This window comes from Rattus norvegicus, chromosome 12, assembly GCF_021556685.1.
Source record: "Rattus norvegicus strain SHRSP/BbbUtx chromosome 12, alternate assembly SHRSP_T2T, whole genome shotgun sequence".
Lineage (NCBI taxonomy): Eukaryota > Metazoa > Chordata > Mammalia > Rodentia > Muridae > Rattus > Rattus norvegicus.
This window is the reverse complement of record NC_141545.1, coordinates 24336757-24355848: the sequence shown is the minus strand read 5'-3', so window position 1 is coordinate 24355848 and position 19092 is coordinate 24336757. Positions and strand designations below refer to the sequence as shown.

At 43.8% G+C, this 19092-nt stretch overlaps 1 pseudogene; it reads left to right on the top strand.

Annotated features, from left to right (window-relative positions):
* Nucleotide 1: 1 nt before the first annotated feature.
* On the top strand, nt 2-17921 carry LOC148002245 (paired immunoglobulin-like type 2 receptor beta; annotated as a pseudogene).
* Nucleotides 17922-19092: the final 1171 nt, after the last annotated feature.

Below are 19092 nucleotides of genomic sequence, written 5' to 3'. Positions count from 1 at the left end.
GATGGGCCAGGAACGCCGGCGGCTTATCTACGTCCGTCTGACAAGGCGTGAGGTGAAAGGGTAGAGACAGACACGCTGCTCTCTTATGTACGGGAGTCTTACACGCGCCTCCCCGGATGGTGCCGCTTATCTACGTCGGCCTTATCTCGTCCTTGTTCCTCAACAGTCAAAATCAAAGGTAAAAGGGAGCTGCGCGAAGCTCACTTATATACGAGAGACTGAGACGTGCCTTCAGCTGCTGTGATCGTCCTTTTAACAACGAAAACGGTGAGAACAGAACATAAAGAGTAGGGTGGCGCCCAGGACAAATACTATAGCCTCAACAAATCCTTCCCAAGGCGGTGACAACCCCAGACCAAAGTCCAAGAGAGGGCTGCCTCTCCGAACGTATCTACCTGCAGTTCTGAATCCTCCTTGTCGCCAAGGGATCTCCGAAGGTGCTGACGATGGCGAGGTCTTTCCCGGGTTTTCGGCACCAGATGTCCCGTGCTTCGTCTCGCCAGCAGGAACGACGCGGCACACACAGGATCCTACTACAGAAAAGCTTTAATGCGTCTTGAGAGGGAGAGCATAAGCTTACAATGCGGAGACGGAGAGTGAGGAATAACCGTCCCTTATATAGGAAACTATCCTCGCCTAGGACGTGTCACTCTGACTGGTCGCTGCCAATCATGCCAGATGACGTACCAAAACGTACGTGTCCCTTTGAGTAGGGACGTTACCAGGCGCCTGCGTATTGCCCTTTTTACTAGGTGCGTTCTGCCGGATGCCGGTGCCATCTTGTAATGGAGATTGTGAGGACAGCTCCTCACATGTGTGAGGACAGCTCCTCGGACAGCTCCTCACATCTCTGTGAGGACAGCTCCTCGGACAGCTCCTCACAAGGCAGATGAATCTGGAGGTAAGTTCTCATGGCCAGGAGGACATTCTTACAGACATCACTGGGCCAAAGATGTTCATCTGCTAGGGTGATTTCTTCCCTGTCCTGGAGAGAAAATGAGGATCTTTGTCCACATGGGACAAAGGAGCAGAATGGTACACACCTGTACTCATCGATGATGGGAGGCACAGATGGGAGGATCTGTAGGAGTTCAAGATCATCCTTGGATACATAACAAATTTAAGGACAAGCTTGTTGAAACCACAGCCTCCCTGTCAGATAAGCACCTGTCAACCCAAAAGGCAGGTTGGGGACCCTTTGGGGAAATTTATTATGAGAGGCATGCGAGGGAGCAAGAGAGATAAGTCAGCCAGAGAAATGTTCATGGGTAGTAGGGCCTGAGAGTGATCTTGAGCAGCCACATTATACGTCATGGATTTGGCAGGAATTTGTAATCCCAGCCCTGCATGAAGAAGAAACATGGAGAGGCATGGGGTTGACTGTGTACATAGTGTAGCCTAATTGGTGAGTTCCAAACCCATGAGAGGTCACAATAAAAAAGGCTATGTGGATTTGTAAAGATTATCAATCATGATCATAACATTTTATACATTTATTAAAAGAAGTATTTTAAAATTAGATATGAATGAACAACAAAACAGTGTATGGCAGTGAGATAGCTCAGTGGAAAAGGAGCCTGCTGCCTAGCATAGTGACCTGGGTGTGATTCCTGGAGACACAAATGGTGCATGGAGAACACTGACTGTGGACAATTGTCCTCTGTCCATCAGGATCACCCACAGGTTCCTGGTGAGTCATCATCTGTTATTCCCAGTCTAACAGATCTCCTAGTGCCAGAATCACTCACCAGAGAGGTGAGTTACTTCAAGTAGTAATAGAAGGCATACACCCTGCTTACCACAAACCTTCCTGCCTTCTGTATGAGAATCAGAGTACATGGATGCCGGATTGTGTGTGACACATCCTAAGAAACCATGTTGGCTCTGATGTCCTCTCTTTTTTTTTCCTTTTTTTTTTATTAACTTGAGTCTTTCTTATATACATTTCGAGTGTTATTCCCTTTCCCAGTTTCCGGGCAAACATCCCCCTCCCCCCTCCCCTTTCTTATCGGTGTTCCCCTCCCCACCCTCCCTCCATTGTCCCCCTCCCCCCAACAGTCTAGTTCACTGGGGGTTCAGTCTTAGCAGGACCCAGGGCTTCCCCTTCCACTGGTGCTCTTACTAGGATATTCATTGCTACCTATGAGGTCAGAGTCCAGGGTCAGTCCATGTATAGTCTTTAGGTAGTGGCTTAGTCCCTGGAAGCTCTGTTTGCTTGGCATTGTTGTACATATGGGGCCTCGAGCCCCTTCAAGCTCTTCCAGTTCTTTCTCTGATTCCTTCAACGGGGGTCCTATTCTCAGTTCAGTGGTTTGCTGCTGGTATTCGCCTCTGTATTTGCTGTATTCTGGCTGTGTCTCTCAGGAGCGATCTACATCCGGCTCCTGTCTGCCTGCACTTCTTTGCTTCATCCATCTTGTCTAATTGGATGGCTGTATATGCATGGGCCACATGTGGGGCAGACTCTGAATGGGTGTTCCTTCAGTCTCTGTTTTAATCTTTGCCTCTCTCTTCCCTGCCAAGGGTATTCTTGTTCCCCTTTTAAAGAAGGAGTGAACCATTCACATTTTGATCATCTGTCTTGAGTTTCATTTGTTCTAGGCATTTAGAGTAATTCAAGCATTTGGGCTAATAGCCACTTATCAGTGAGTACATACCATGTATGTCTTTCTGTGTTTGGGTTAGCTCACTCAGGATGATATTTTCCAGTTCCAGCCATTTGCCTACGAATTTCATAAAGTCGTTGTTTTTCATAGCTGAGTAATATTCCATTGTGTAGATGTACCACATTTTCTGTATCCATTCCTCTGTTGAAGGGCATCTGGGTTCTTTCCAGCTTCTGGCTATTATAAATAAGGCTGCAATGAACATAGTGGAGCACGTGTCTTTTTTATATGTTGGGGCATCTTTTGGGTATATGCCCAAGAGAGGTATAGCTGGATCCTCAGGCAGTTCAATGTCCAATTTTCTGAGGATCCTCCAGACTGATTTCCAGAATGGTTGTACCAGTTTGCAATCCCACCAACAATGGAGGAGTGTTCCTCTTTCTCCACATCCTCGCCAGCATCTGTTGTCCCCTGAGTTTTTGATCTTAGCCATTCTCACTGGTGTGAGGTGAAATCTCAGGGTTGTTTTGATTTGCATTTCCCTTATGACTAAAGATGTTGAACATTTCTTTAGGTGTTTCTCCGCCATTCAGCATTCCTCAGCTGTGAATTCTTTGTTTAGCTCTGAGCCCCATTTTTTAATAGGGTTATTTGTTTCCTGTGGTCTAACTTCTAGAGTTCTTTGTATATTTTGGATATAAGGCCTCTATCTGTTGTAGGATTGCTAAAGATCTTTTCCCAATCTGTTGGTTGCCGTTTTGTCCTAACCACAGTGTCCTTTGCCTTACAGAAGCTTTGCAGTTTTATGAGATCCCATTTGTCTATTCTTAATCTTAGAGCGTAAGCCATTGGTGTTTTGTTCAGGAAATTTTTTCCAGTGCCCATGTGTTCCAGATGCTTCCCTAGTTTTTCTTCTATTAGTTTGAGTGTGTCTGCTTTGATGTGGAGGTCCTTGATCCACATGGACTTAAGCTTTGTACAGGGTGATAAGGATGGATCGATCTGCATTCTTCTACATGTTGACCTCCAGTTGAACCAGCACCATTTGCTGAAAATGCTATCTTTTTTCCATTGGATGGTTTTGGCTCCTTTGTCAAAAATCAAGTGACCATATGTGTGTGGGTTCATTTCTGGGTCTTCAATTCTATTCCATTGGTCTATCTGTCTGTCTCTGTACCAATACCATGCAGTTTTTATCACTATTGCTCTGTAATACTGCTTGAGTTCAGGGATAGTGATTCCCCCTGAAGTCCTTTCATTGTTGAGGATAGCTTTAGCTATCCTGGGTTTTTTGTTATTCCAGATGAATTTGCAAATTGTTCTGTCTAACTCTTTGAAGAATTGGATTGGTATTTTGATGGGGATTGCATTGAATCTGTAGATTGCTTTTGGTAAAATGGCCATTTTTACTATATTAATCCTGCCAATCCATGAGCATGGGAGATCTTTCCATCTTCTGAGGTCTTCTTCAATTTCCTTCTTCAGTGTCTTGAAGTTCTTATTGTACAGATCATTTACTTGCTTTGTTAAAGTCACTCTGAGTTACTTTATATTATTTGGGTCTATTATGAAGGGTGTCGTTTCCCTAATTTCTTTCTCGGCTTGTTTCTCTTTTGTATAGAGGAAGGCAACTGATTTATTTGAGTTAATTTTATACCCAGCCACTTTGCTGAAGTTGTTTATCAGCTTTAGTAGTTCTCTGGTGGAACTTTTGGGATCACTTAAATATACTATCATATCATCTGCAAATAGTGATATTTTGACTTCTTCTTTTCCGATCTGTATCCCCTTGACATCCTTTTGTTGTCTGATTGCTCTGGCTAGAACTTCAAGAACTATATTGAATAAGTAGGGAGAGAGTGGGCAGCCTTGTCTAGTCCCTGATTTTAGTGGGATTGCTTCAAGTTTCTCTCCATTTAGTTTAATGTTAGCAACTGGTTTGCTGTATATGGCTTTTACTATGTTTAGGTATGGGCCTTGAATTCCTATTCTTTCTAGGACTTTTATCATGAAGGGGTGTTGAATTTTGTTAAATGCTTTCTCAGCATCTAATGAAATGATCATGTGGTTTTGTTCTTTCAGTTTGTTTATATAATGGATCACGTTGATAGTTTTCCGTACATTAAACCATTCCTGCATGCCTGGGATGAAGCCTACTTGATCATGGTGGATGATTGTTTTGATGTGCTCTTGGATTCGGTTTGCCAGAATTTTGTTGAGTATTTTTGCGTCGATATTCATAAGGGAAATTGGTCTGAAGTTCTCTTTCTTTGTTGTGTCTTTGTGTGGTTTAGGTATAAGAGTAATTGTGGCTTCGTAGAAGGTATTCGGTAGTGATCCATCTGTTTCAATTTTGTGGAATAGTTTGGATAATATTGGTAAGAGGTCTTCTATGAAGGTTTGATAGAATTCTGCACTAAACCCGTCTGGACCTGGACTCTTTTTGGTTGGGAGACCTTTAATGACTGCTTCTATTTCCTTAGGAGTTATGGGGTTGTTTAACTGGTTTATCTGTTCCTGATTTAACTTCGGTACCTGGTATCTGTCTAGGAAATTGTCCATTTCCTGAAGATTTTCAAGTTTTGTTGAATATAGGTTTTTGTAGTGAGATCTGATGATTTTTTGAATTTCCTCTGAATCTGTTGTTATGTCTCCCTTTTCATTTCTGATTTTGTTAATTTGGACGCACTCTCTGTGTCCTCTCGTTAGTCTGGCTAAGGGTTTATATATCTTGTTGATTTTCTCAAAGAACCAACTTTTGGTTCTGTTGATTCTTTCTATGGTCCTTTTTGTTTCTACTTGGTTGATTTCAGCTCTGAGTTTGATTATTTCCTGCCTTCTACTCCTCCTGGGTGTATTTGCTTCTTTTTGTTCTAGAGCTTTTAGGTGTGCTGTCAAGCTGCTGACATATGCTCTTTCCTGTTTCTTTCTGCAGGCACTCAGCGCTATGAGTTTTCGTCTTAGCACAGCTTTCATTGTGTCCCATAAGTTTGGGTATGTTGTACCTTCATTTTCATTAAATTCTAAAAAGTTTTTAATTTCTTTCTTTATTTCTTCCTTGACCAAGTTATCATTGAGTAGAGCATTGTTCAATTTCCACGTATATGTGGGCATTCTTCCCTTATTGTTATTGAAGACCAGTTTTAGGCCATGGTGGTCCGATAGCACACATGGGATTATTTCTATCTTTCTGTACCTGTTGAGGCCCGTTTTTTGACCAATTATATGGTCAATTTTGGAGAAAGTACCATGAGGAGCTGAGAAGAAGGTATATCCTTTTGCTTTAGGATAGAATGTTCTATAAATATCCGTTAGGTCCATTTGGCTCATGACTTCTCTTAGTCTGTCTACATCTCTGTTTAAATTCTGTTTCCATGATCTGTCCATTGATGAGAGTGGGGTGTTGAAATCTCCCACTATTATTGTGTGAGGTGCAATGTGTGTTTTGAGCTTTAGTAAGGTTTCTTTTACATATGTAGGTGCCCTTATATTTGGGGCATAGATATTTAGGATTGAGAGTTCATCTTGGTGGATTTTTCCTTTGATGAATATGAAGTGTCCTTCCTTATCTTTTTTGATGACTTTTAGTTGAAAATTGATTTTATTTGATATTAGAATGGCTACTCCAGCTTGCTTCTTCTGACCATTTGCTTGGAAAGTTGTTTTCCAGCCTTTCACTCTGAGGTAGTGTCTGTCTTTGTCTCTGAGGTGTGTTTCCTGTAGGCAGCAGAATGCAGGGTCCTCGTTGCGTATCCAGTTTGTTAATCTATTTCTTTTTATTTGGGAGTTGAGGCCATTGATGTTGAGAGATATTAAGGAATAGTGGTTATTGCTTCCCGTTATATTCATATTTGGATGTGAGGTTATGTTTGTGTGCTTTCATTCTCTTTGTTTTGTTGCCAAGACGATTAGTTTCTTGCTTCTTCTAGGGTATAGCTTGCCTCCTTATGTTGGGCTTTACCATTTATTATCCTTTGTAGTGCTGGATTTGTAGAAAGATATTGTGTAAATTTGGTTTTGTCATGGAATATCTTGGTTTCTCCATCTATGTTAATTGAGAGCTTTGCAGGATACAGTAACCTGGGCTGGCATTTGTGTTCTCTTAGGGTCTGTATGACATCAGTCCAGGATCTTCTGGCCTTCATAGTTTCTGGCGAGAAGTCTGGTGTGATTCTGATAGGTCTGCCTTTATATGTTACTTGACCTTTTTCCCTTACTGCTTTTAATATTCTTTCTTTATTTTGTGCATTTGGTGTTTTGACTATTATGTGACGGGAGGTGTTTCTTTTCTGGTCCAATCTATTTGGAGTTCTGTAGGCATCTTGTATGTCTATGGGTATCTCTTTTTTTAGGTTAGGGAAGTTTTCTTCTATGATTTTGTTGAAGATATTTACTGGTCCTTTGAGCTGGGAGTCTTCACTCTCTTCTATACCTATTATCCTTAGGTTTGATCTTCTCATTGAGTCCTGGATTTCCTGTATGTTTTGGACCAGTAGCTTTTTCCGCTTTACATTATCTTTGACAGTTGAGTCAATGATTTCTATGGAATCTTCTGATCCCGAGATTCTCTCTTCCATCTCTTGAATTGTGTTGGTGAGGCTTGTATCTACAGCTCCTTGTCTCTTCTTTTGGTTTTCTATATCCAGGGTTGTTTCCATGTGTTCTTTCTTGATTGCTTCTATTTCCATTTTTAATTCCTTCAACTGTTTGATTGTGTTTTCCTGGAATTCTTTCAGGGATTTTTGCGATTCCTCTCTGTAGGCTTCTACTTGTTTATTAATGTTTTCCTGTGTTTCCCTAAGTGTGTTCATGTCTTTCTTGAAGTCCTCCAGCATCATGATCAAATATGATTTTGAAACTAGATCTTGCTTTTCTGGTGTGTTTGGATATTCCATGTTTGTTTTGGTGGGAGAATTGGGCTCCGATGATGGCATGTAGTCTTGGTTTCTGTTGCTTGGGTTCCTGTGCTTGCCTCTTGCCATCAGATTATCTCTAGTGTTACTTTGTTCTGCTATTTCTGACAGTGGCTAGACTGTCCTATAAGCCTGTGTGTCAGGAGTGCTGTAGACCTTTTTTCCTCTCTTTCAGTCAGTTATGGGGACAGAGTGTTCTGCTTTCGGGCGTGTAGTTTTTCCTCTCTACAGGTCTTCAGCTGTTCCTGTGGGCCTGTGTCTTGAGTTCACCAGGCAGCTTTCTTGCAGCAGACAAGTTGGTCTTACCTGTGGTCCCGAGGCTCAAGTTTGCTCGCGGGGTGCTGCCCAAGGGCTCTCTGCGGCGGCAGCAACCAGGAAGACCTGTGCCGCCCCTTCCGGGAGCTTCAGTGCACCAGGGTTCCAGATGGCCTTTGGTGTTTTCCTCTGGCGTCCGAGATGTATGTACAGAGAGCAGTCTCTTCTGGTTTCCCAGGCTTGTCTGCCTCTCTGAAGGTTCAGCTCTCCCTCCCATGGGATTTGGGTGCAGAGAACTGTTTATCCGGTCTGTTTCCCTCAGGTTCCAGTGGTGTCTCAGGCAGGGGTCCTGCCGCTCCTGGGCCCTCCCCCACGGGAGCCCAGAGGCCTTATACAGTTTCCTCTTGGGCCAGGGATGTGGGCAGGGGTGGGCAGTGTTGGTGGTCTCTTCCGCTCTGCAGCCTCAGGAGTGACCACCTGATCAGGCAGTGAGGTCTCTTTCCCACAGGGTCTGGGAGCAGAGAGCTGCTGTGGGCCCGGGATCCGCGGGCGTGGGACCTCCGGCAAACACAGGACGTGCCCAGTCCTAGATGAACTCTGCCTCTGTGTGTCCCGATCTCACCAGGCAGCTCTCTTGCAGCAGACAAGTTGGTCTTCCTGTGGTCCCGAGGCTCAAGTTTGCTCGCGGGGTGCTGCCCAAGGGCTCTCTGCGGCGGCAGCAACCAGGAAGACCTGTGATGTCCTCTCTTTAGAACCCATGTAATCTTGTCTGTCTCTGATCCTGAGAGCCTGACTGCTGTTCTCTGTTGGTTTATGAAGTTAGTAACACATTTTAATAATTGTGGGTTTAGAAGTCAAGCAAATTAGACTGGAGACATGGTTCAATGATTAAGAGAACTGATTGATATTCCAGAGGACCTGAGTTCAATTACCAGCAACCACATGTTGGCTCATAACCATCTACAATGGAATCCTATACCTACTTATGATATGTCTGAAGACCACTACAGTGTACTCATATGCATTAAATAAATAAGTATTTTTTTAAAAAATCAAACAACTTCAGGCTCCAGTTCAGAGCAATGTGGAGATCAAGACAAGTCCAAACCTGAAAATCTCATCCTGAGGCCAGCAAAAGTTAGGACCATTCCCTCCTTGCTCCTGTCTGCATGTTCAGATCCAAGAAATCTGTACTACCTCCACTTCTGCCACCCTTGAGGTAGTCATAACAAGATGGCTGAATTAGAAGTCTAAGTTCCTCGATTCCTATAAGGACATGTCCAGCAAGAACCTCACCACAAGCCAATAATATACGGTCATCCTGTAACTAATAATCACCCAGGAAGTTTCATGTAGCCCTTGTTACCCCCAATAACATACAGCTGTTTAACTGAAAACCTCTCAGAGAAGCCTGTTTCTTCAGTGAACACAACCTAGACAAGATCCAGTGAACGCATTAACCTGGATAAGGTTAATTCCTATCATTCCAACCCTGAGCTCAACTTGCCTGCATACCTTGAGGTCAGAGAATGAACCAGGCCAACAAATAAAAGTCTTACTCCAAGAAATCTTTCTCAGCATTTCTCTTGACCCTCTTCTCCTATATGAGACCTCTCAGAGAATGCTAAACTGTGTCCAGGCTACAAGTCAGTGGGAAAGGGGCAAGGACCATGGTCCATACTGAGAACCACACCCAAACAATAATAACCCACTCGCTTACTCCCTGCACACTGCCATCTCATCCAGAAACCTTACCCCTCCTTCCATGATTCACATCCAGTGACAGACAATGGCTTGCTTAAGTCCCATGTTGGGCTTCCTTTTCTCACAGGTTCAATTATATACATTAATTTCCTTTTTTCCTGCTATGTTGATATTCTGGACTCTGGGTTACCTCCTAGGACAGTTCTTTTTTCCCATGCCCAGTTCAACTTAACATTTGATAGCAGGTGAGTTTCTAACAGAACACAGGAAACTGTCCATTCTGACACATTCTTGATAAAGTTCTACTAAGCACAGTACATCATAGCTGCAATTTGGCACAGATGAATCTCCAGTCCACCGTTCAAAAGCCTCAAATGAGTATCATTCACGGGTCTTTGCTGAAGGATTTGGAAAATGATCTCCCATCCCATGAGACTAAATGGATATAACTAGTGTCATTGAGAGGTCATCAAGGCCTTTTGCTGCTAAAGTGAGGTGTCCTGCATCAGCTGTGATGTGTCTGCATTGGGTGTGACTGGTTCCAAGCCTCCTGAGGTTGAACTCAGCAGCATTCATGGTCATAGTGACCTTTGGAGCTGGGGTGGTATTTCCTCTGAGTATCCCTGATGTGTTCACACAGCAAGACATCATGATGGTGGTCTGTGTACTTATCCAAAATGGTCAACTCTCAGCTCAAAACAATAGGCAGCTGCACACAGAAAAGGGACCCAAATGCAGTTCCTCAAATGGTCATGTGACTTCCTATGTCCTTTTCCTTTGTTCAAATGGGATAAACCATAGGCAGGCCCACAGCAGTGACTCACACAGAGACAACATTCTCAACATTATATAGGCGCTTACTCCTGGTTGAATACACTTAAGAAGAGTGGATCTCTGATCTTCTACAAGGGAACTTTATGGTCTAAGTGGGAGCAGATGTTGGTTTCTGCCCTGGCTAACCTTGTTCACAATGAGTGTTCCTTGGAACAAGATAATCATAAGAATAGGTACTAGAGTAACTTGGGCATGAGAACATGAAATGACTGCAGTTGTCTGGAGCATCTTCCAGTGATAAAAGCTTCAGGAGAGAATGCTCTTCCCTCAGAGTGGTACAGGTCAATAAAGCTGGCAGCCTCAAAGGAACTTTGGTGAAATAACTTATGTTCTTTATTCCTTATGGATACAATCTCATAAATATATTGTGGTGGGTTGGGGTCAAAAGGCAGATGCTTTTTATTGGCTTGGTTTGAGATGTTAGAGATGCCTCATTTGCATAGGACTAGATTTGTGTATTTCCCCCTTTAGATGGATTGTCATAGTCTTTTATATAGTGTGTTGTGATTACATTTTTCTGGACAGCAATTTGTTCAGGAATAGATTTAAACACCATTTTCAATTATGAGAATTACTGCAGCTTCATAATCCCATCAACCTTACCACATTTTCTGTGTGATGGCACATCCCATTGCCCCACAACCACGTGTTCCCATTCTTCCACCATCCTCTCTAGCATCTCCACCACTCTCCACGGGTTCCATCTGGCCTCTGGGTGTTGTCACTATGAAAGAGAAATCAGGAAGTATGTGGGTAGGTGGTGTGACATAAAAGCAGAGAGGTAAGCAGAGAGTAAGGGGGGTCACTGTGCTAGGGCAGGGACTGAATGGGTTTCCTCATCACCACCTTCCATTTGGGGTCTGAAGTGAGCAGAAACTGACAACTTCTTTACATGAGATTATTAAAGAGAGACCCAGACAACTAGCTTGTGGGAGGAATAATGAGAAAGAGATTGAGGAGGGGGAGAGAAGGAATAGTGGAAATACAGAAGAAAAGAGACAGAAAGACTACAATCCACTTACGAAGTGGAAAAGAGTGAACAAGGCACAAGTGGAAGAGAGGTGAGTCCTGCCTGCAGGGGACAAGGACAAGTCTCCAAGCCAAAATGGAAAATGGGCCCAAGGGGCTGACTATTTTGTCAGGGACTATAAGGGCAAATCTTCTGCAACATGGGAAAAGAAGTCACATTATTAAAGGAAATAGCAGTCCACAAGGAGGTGGAGATGGAGAGGTCCTGCACCAACAAAATCCTCCACATGTCAAGGCCTGGGGAACTGTTTCACTTTACCCTGGTTCTCTCCGGACTGCTGGGTATCCCAGAGTTTCTAGACAGGGCATCCCCTTCCTGATGGCTCTACTGATCACACTTTCTGGAGGAACTTTGGCCATGGCTGGGATCCTGTTTCTCCTGTTGTCAGCAGCATGACTGCAGGCTGTTGAGTGGTAAGAATGTCACTAACAGAAACATAAACACAGGTGGGGACAGCTGGTCTGAGAAGAGTGAGTGTCAAGTGGAACAAGTGTCTGCTAGAGCACCCAGCCAGGTCTCTCTGCCCCAAGGGAGAACTCATCCCTCAGAGGGAGCTCAACCTAACCCTTTCCTCCCTTTCCTGTCTCACCTGCCATTAGGACAGTCCTGACCTATGTCCTTACCTGCCACTGGAGGAAGGCTCGAGGTCTCTGGATTGTAATTTCTATATGTTCCTTGTCATTGTCCCCCACAGTGGCTTCAGATTTTCCCCATCCTTCACAGAGTAATCAGTAGGAGCCAACATAGTAAATGACTTTGGAGTGAACAAACCAGCTGTCTTCTATGGAGTCCAGGGTGGCTCCATTGAGATCCCCTTCTCCTTCTTCCCCTGGGAGTTGGCCAAGGATCTACAGATGAGCATAGCCTGGAGATGGAAAGACTTCCATTGGGGAATTCATCTACAACTCTACTCTATCTTTCATTAATTAGCACTTCAAGAACTGGCTCATCCTGAAATGGACACAGGGTCAGACATCCAGAGTCCTCAGAATCCTGAACTTAAAGGAGAATAACCAGGCCATATACTTCAGGTGAATTTATCTGCAAGCAACAGAAGGCCCGAAATTGTGGCAGTCTGTACATGGAACCAAACTTACTATCACCCATGGTGAGCTACCATGGCTCAGGTTCCACAACTCTGAGCTTCCTTTCATATTCCTTTACCTTGGCTCTGCCCACACTTCTGAAAACAGCACTCTATCTCAGTGTTGCGCTTGAGCCCCCAACCCTCACCCCATACTACACCCCTTAGAGAGATGCACATTGTATCCACTATTCAGGTAACAAAAAAAGATGCAAGGGCCATATTCCACATTAAAAACAATAGCCTGAAATCTAAGGTTCTCCTCTCCCTTAAATCCAGGACACTGACATCTCATCCACAGCTCTGACCTTTCAATGCTACACATCATGTGACAGACCATGGCATGCTTGTGTCCCATGTTGGACTTCCTTTGCTCATAAACCAAACTATATGCACTCAATTCTTCATTTATGGCCAGTTAAACATTCTGACTTATTTGGTCCTTCTTAGGAAAAACTTTTGTCCCATGCTCAGTCTGGTTTAACATTTGATACTTGGCAGGTCAGCTTCTAACAAAAATGTTGTGGGGGTCACAGAAAAACAACCAGAGTTATACACAAGGAGTGAAACCAGGATTCTCTTGTAACCAGAAGAGGTGCATGGCAATGCTACACAGAGATCTACCAACCACAGTGAGTCATAGCTTCCGTGAAGCATAAATGCAGCTCCAGTCCATCGATTGCAATCCTCAAATGAATGGCATTCATGGGCCTTTCCTGGGTCATTGGTAAAATGATTTCTAATCCCATGAAACCATCTGGAGATAACTGGGGTCATAGTGAGGGGTCTGCTGTGGTTGTGATTGCATCCAAACTTCCTGAGCCTGAATTCAGCAGCTCTCCCTGGCATCGTGACCGCGGGAGCTGGGATGGTGTTTCCTCAGGGCATCCCTGAAGTGTTCACACAAATGATCCTGAGGATTATAGGAGATACAGAAGACCAGGAAGAGGCAGAGAACAGAAGAAGAGATACAGTTCTAGACTTTTGGATTTTGGGAGAATCCCTTCCTGGCACCATCTTGATAAACATCTCTTAGCTGATCATGGAGCTCAGCTGGTAAAAGACATGAATCAGTTTTTTTTATCTCTGAAAGGGTACTGCTGACCAGACAGCCTCTTCCTTGGGTAGAGAGTGAGACTGAGATGTACAGAGAAGCAGGAAGACAGATAAAGATAAAAGGTAAAGTTGGGGAGGTAGACCAAAAGATGGAGAGAGGGAGAGGTGGACAGCATCACATATATGAAGGGCTGAGCAAGACAAGAGGGCAAGGTAACCAGGGGAGAGTGCAGACCATTGTGCCTAGATTAAGGTCATATCTCCCAATCAAAGAAAGGGGACTGTAGTCAAGGCCCAACCATATTGTCAGTGACCACAAGAGCAGGTCTTCTTCAACATTGGAAAAGAAAAGGCCAGATTGATAAAGGAAGTTGAAAGTGTCATGGAAGTAGAAAAGAGGAGGTCCTGACCCTACTGAGTCCTTTATAAGAGAAGGCCCAGGGGAATTTGGGTGAGTGGCTGACAAATCCTGAGTAACAGCAGGGACACTCCAGAGTCTAGTCTCCTGCCTTATGGCTCTGCTGACCTAATTTCATGGATGGATTCTGACCATGGCTCAGATCCTGCTTCTGCTATCAGCAGCATGTCTGCACACTTGTGAGTGGTGGAGATATTGAAGATTGGAGAGATTTAAGTACAGGAGATGACAGAGGGCTGTGAAGAGTAGACTGTCATGCAGATAGATGTCCATTAGAAGAGTCAGCCTGTCCTCTCTGCCCGAACACAGCTCATCCCTTAGAAAGAGCGCATCCCAACCTTTTCCTTTTTCCTGTTACACCAGCCATAGGGACAGTCCTGTCCCATGCCCCACCCCTGCCTGTGGCTGAAGACTCAAGATGTCCTTTCCATCCATGCAGTGGCTTCAGATAGTCCCTATCCTTTCTGGGAAACTCTACAGGATCCAACAGAGAAAACAAGTATGAGATAAACAAACCAGCATGTACTCTGGAATCTAGTGTGGCTCCATTGAGATTCCCTTCTCCTTCTACTTCCCCAGAGAGTTAGCCAAGGATCCCCAGATGAACATAGCCTGGAAATAGAAGAACTTCCATGGGGAATTCATCTACAACTCCACCCCACATTTCATACATGAGCACTTCAAGAGTCAGACATCTGGAGGCCTCAGAATCCTGTACTTGAAAAAGAATGACATGCCACATACTTCTGCCAAATATATCTGCAAATGACAGAAGGAATGAATGTTTAGCAGTCTATTTCTGGGAGCCAACTCATCATAAAACATGATGAGTCACCATGGCTCAGACTTTGACACCTGTAGCTTCTTTGTCCCCTTGATGTCACCTCAATCTTCACAACTCTGAGCTCAGCTTAGCTTCACAACTCTTAGCTTCATATTCATTTACCATGGCTCTGCCCTCCTACTCTGGGTTTCAGCATTATACTACCCCGTAGCTCACGCCCTTATTGTTCCAAATCTAATACTATGATCCTGCCCACTTTTACCCCATGACCTCAAGGTGGATATACTTCTTCAGGATGCAACTGACTCTCTTGGTCCTGTGACAGGCTCCAATTGGTCCCCATATGCAGCATCTCCACACATATCCAACCTCAGCTCAGAAACTATGCTAGTGGCTAATGGATGTTCTGGTGTCCTCAGGTCTAACTGTAACTGCCACATGCCACCACAGACCCTCATTTCCCCTCATGGCTTCACAGGACACATCTGACTTCTCTCCCCTGGCTTTTCAGGCATTAGAATATGAAAAAGAAAACATCCCAATTTTCAAGATGTAGCTACTCTGTTTTCTGATCCGTCTAGCCCCTTGATGGAGAAATAACTGCAGTCCCTTGTACTGGGATCCCTGAGGTCCAGCATAGTCACTTTGTGTTCCTGCACATGGCCCTACAGGAGTGGGGACTCTGGGTTGCTGCATTGTTTCTTATGACCTTGCTATATGGCTTCCTTTTTTCCCTTTAACTTACCTAATTCTTTATTTATTTATTTTATTTATTTATTTATTTATTTATTTATTCAGTGTCTCAGCATGTAGGCCTATCTGTCTTAATACTGACTATATAGACCCATTAGGACTTGAACTTTACTGTGTAGAACTAGACATATAGACCAGGCTGCCTGTCAGCTCACAGAGATCTGTCTGCCTCTTCCTCTTGGGCTAAAATTAAAGCTCCTGCCCTCTTAATCAGACTCTTCATATGGATATTAGGGAGCAAGCTTAGGTTCTAAGGCCCAAGTAGCAAGCCTTTTATGGACTAGTCAAATACATGAATTTAAGTGAAAATAATCACTTTTATTTCTGCCTTAGTTACCTGTGACCAAATGAAAATCTGCTGACACACAGCTGGGACAGTTGAGACTGCATTTGAGCTTGTTCTTCTAGAGTCTCAACCATAAGCATTTGTTCCCTTCCCTGTGTGAACATCTGACAGCTGTTTCTTATCCCACAGAGGAGAAAAGATGTGACACTCACCTGTACCTTCCTCATCCAGGGAGGGTCTGCTCACTTCTCATCTCTCCCCAGGACTCAGCACTGCCATGAACAGCCCCTTGGTCATTACCTCTGCAGTCCCCACAGGTGACCTGAAGGACACAGGGGGCCTGAACAATCCTTCACTACTGAACCTGGGAGCCATGGTTACAATGGTCCTGGCCAAAGTTGTGATCATCATCCCCATCTGTGGATTGATGATTTTCCTGTGGTGGAAGCAAAGGTAAGTGGTCCAGGGCTGGTCCCAACTAAACTTTCACTCAGGGATTGTTCTCAACAGTGAGAGATGGAGAAGAGCAGACTTGTGTGGGGAACAGTAAAGAGAACAGAAGGAGGGAAATGTGCCTGAACTCCACAGGATCTGCATTCCTGGAGCCTGATATCCTTCCAGACCAGCTGAAAATTAGAGGAGCAAATAAAGAGGAACACAGAGCCTGCTCCAAAGGAATTTAAGGAGGTACTTAGGAGCCCCAGGGACTGACTAATCATATGGAAAGTGTTGTGTCTGCTAAAGATGGTCTGGGGTAGACCAGCATTTAGGAACACCATGTCTCAGGAAGTGAAACCTAATGAAAAGAGACACCTCTTTGAGTTAGGCATGTGTGATCAAAATGGAAATTAGGAATAGGTGTGAAATAGACCCACAATAGAGAAGACACTGTATAAGATGTAAAAACTGAAGGATGTTAAAGATTTGAACACTAAAAGTATAACACTATAGAGCAAAGTTATAAACAGCCTGCCAGGTGGCTCAGTTGAAATGTTCACAAACACTGGGCCATGAGTTTCATCCTCGGGCAACACATAAGGAGTTGTCAGATACTTGGACAGGAGGACTCAATAAGATCCCTGGGGTCATTGCCAGCCTTATCTAATGGGTAGGCTTCAGGAAAGCCAAAGAAAAAGCTGTCCCAATAATTGTGCTGGAATGCTCCTGAAGAACAATATTGTATTGTACCATTCACATGTGTGTACACACATACTGATATACACCTATGCATACTGCCCAAAATAAATTTAAAAGTAAAGGAAATAGTAAAAACTGTAAAGATAGTCATGGAACAGAAAATATTATACAGTAAGTCTTACAAAGCACACACACACACACACACACACACACACACACACGAATTTTAATACAATCTCTATCTGATTCCAAATTGTACTTTGTAAAGATAAATGATTTCTCTTCTAACAATCATAAATATTCTAAGAAACAAAAATGGGGGCACAGTGAGGGACACCTGAATCCAAGCACTTAGAAAGGAGCATCAGGAGTTCAAGACCATCTACAGTTACACACAAGCTGGAGGTAAACCTGAGACCTTGAACAAAATCAAGAGCTCAGTGTAGATAGCATACAGAGCAGGTTTTAAGCCAAGGTGAGTAGAAGGAACAGGACAAAAGCAGAGATGAGTAGGTAGTGAAGTGTAATAGAACATCAAGAATGAAGAGGTAAAAATGTTACCTTCGAATTTCAGGTACACCCAGGCTTTCAATGGGGTTAGCAGAAAACTGAGAGTTGGGAGAGCAGCAGCTTCAAGAGACAACAAAAGTCTGACTGGGATTCATCCCATGTGGCTGAATCTTCAGGGTAGCTGCAGTAGGCACTGAGAGGGAGAGCTAGAGAGCCAAGTACCAGGTAGGCAAAAGAGAGAGATGGTGAATGTAGAGCAGAGAAGGAAGAAAAATGTCAAAAGGTCAAGATTTGAGGAAGAAGCTAAAGAACATATGGACATGTGTCAATGGACCAGTAGAGCTTTTGAATGGCTTGCTGGGTTGAACAAGAGTGCTGCAGATTGGGCCTCAGGTCCTGGTTATTTTCATACCTGCTCCTGCCTGGATGCAGCAGAGCTGTTTGCTACCCTGGTCCCCTCCTATTCTCAGAGAATGGTTGAGAGTCAGGACTGAGAACTAACATGGCTGACACTCAGACACTTTTTCTTCTTCTACAGGTCAGCCGAGTAATGCCTAATCCCCAGCCAGGTGAGCACCTGAGGAGTTGTTGGGAAATTTATTATGAGAGGCATGTAAAGGAACCAGAGAGAGGATTCAGTCAGAAAAGCATGGGACATGGGTAGGAGAGCCTGAGTTTGATGGATCTGAAGCTTGCACATTATAAGTGAGGGATGTGGCAGGAATTTGCATCCCAGACCTGGTCAAGTTAGAGGCAGGCAGAGTCACAGGTTCGCTGTCTACCTAATCTACAATTGGTGAGTTTGAGGTCCATGAAAGATCATGTCTTTAAAAATGAGTGGTATTAATCCTACAACAGATAGAGGCCTTATATCCAAAATATACAAAGAACTCAAGAAGTTAGACTGCAGGGAGACAAATAACCCTATTAAAAAATGGAGTTCAGAGATAAACAAAGAATTCACAGCTGAGGAATGCCGAATGTCTGAGAAACACCTAAAGAAATGTTCAACATCTTTAGTCATAAGGGAAATGCAAATCAAAACAACCCTGAGATTTCACCTCACACCAGTGAGAATGGCTAAGATCAAAAACTCAGGTGACAGCAGATGCTGGCGAGGATGCAGAGAAAGAGGAACACTCCTCCATTGTTGGTGGGATTGCAGACTGGTACAACCATTCTGGAAATCAGTCTGGAGGTTCCTCAGAAAATTGGACATTGAACTGCCTGAGGATCCAGCTATACCTCTCTTGGGCATATACCCAAAAGATGCCCCAACATATAAAAAAGACACGTGCTCCACTATGTTCATAGCAGCCTTATTTATAATAGCCAGATGCTGGAAAGAACCCAGATGCCCTTCAACAGAGGAATGGATACAGAATGTGGCACATCTACACAATGGAATATTACTCAGCTATCAAAAACAACGACTTTATGAAATTCGTAGGCAAAGGGTTGGAACTGGAAAATATCAACCTGAGTGAGGTAACTCGATCACAGAAAAACACACATGGTATGCACTCATTGATAAGTGGCTATTAGCCCAAATGCTTGAATTACCCTAGATGCCTAGAACAAATGAAACTCAAGACGGATGATCAAAATGTGAATGCTTCACTCCTTCTTTAAAAGGGGAAGAAGAATACCCTTGGCAGGGAATAGAGAGGCAAAGATTAAAACAGACACAGAAGGAACACCCATTCAGAGCCTGCCCCACAT